The sequence below is a fragment of the Palaemon carinicauda genome, chromosome 38 (assembly GCF_036898095.1).
Source record: "Palaemon carinicauda isolate YSFRI2023 chromosome 38, ASM3689809v2, whole genome shotgun sequence".
Taxonomy (NCBI): Eukaryota; Metazoa; Arthropoda; class Malacostraca; order Decapoda; family Palaemonidae; genus Palaemon; species Palaemon carinicauda.
This window is the reverse complement of record NC_090762.1, coordinates 35,245,142-35,246,179: the sequence shown is the minus strand read 5'-3', so window position 1 is coordinate 35,246,179 and position 1,038 is coordinate 35,245,142.

The following is a 1,038-nucleotide window of genomic DNA, read 5'->3' as shown; positions in this document are numbered from 1 at the left end:
GGAGCCCCTGGGCTTATAGCATCTTGCTTTTCCAATTAGGGTTGTAGCTTGGATAGTAATAATAATAATAATAATGGAACGAAGTGTGATTACAGTTTTCTCTATTCATGGAACATGGCTATTTGTCCATTTTTTTTTCTTTTTCCAAATGTTTAATTTTTTTGCAAACTCCATTCATCAGTTTATATCCTCATTGCTTCATATCTGTTTATTACTAAGGAGGTTGTAAAATGGAAACAGAGGAAGATAAGAGAGATAAAAGACATCCAGAGGAATATTTGAATATAGAAAACAATATTAGAAGGCAAACTAAACCTTCCTACTCAAAATGAAAGTAAACAAGTAAAGATGAGTATAGTTGCATAGATAGAAAGTCAAATAGACGAAAGATAGATTGTTGAGAGAGAGAGAGAGAGAGAGAGAGAGAGAGAGAGAGAGAAAGAATTTCAAATTGCTAAGGAAGCATTTGCAGAACTGTTTCTATTATTGTATTTCTCTATTGATTTTGTTTTTCCCTCTCGGAACGAGGCGATGCTATTTTTCCAGAGAGAGAGAGAGAGAGAGAGAGAGAGAGAGAGAGAGAGAGAGAGAATTTCAAATGGCTAAGGAAGCATTTGCAGAACTGTTTCTATTATTGTATTTCTTTATTGATTTTGTTTTTCCCTCTCGGAACGAGGCAATGCTATTTTTCCAGAGAGAGAGAGAGAGAGAGAGAGAGAGAGAGAGAGAGAGAGAGAGAGAATTTCAAATGGCTAAGGAAGCATTTGCAGAACTGTTTCTATTATTGTATTTCTTTATTGATTTTGTTTTTCCCTCTCGGAACGAGGCAATGCTATTTTTCCGAGAGAGAGAGAGAGAGAGAGAGAGAGAGAGAGAGAGAGAGAATTTCAAATTGCTAAGGAAGCATTTGCAGAACTTTCTATTATTGTATTTCTTTATTGATTTTGTTTTTCCCTCTCGGAACGAGGCAATGCTATTTTTTCCAGAGAGAGAGAGAGAGAGAGAGAGAGAGAGAGAGAGAGAGAATTTCAAATTGCT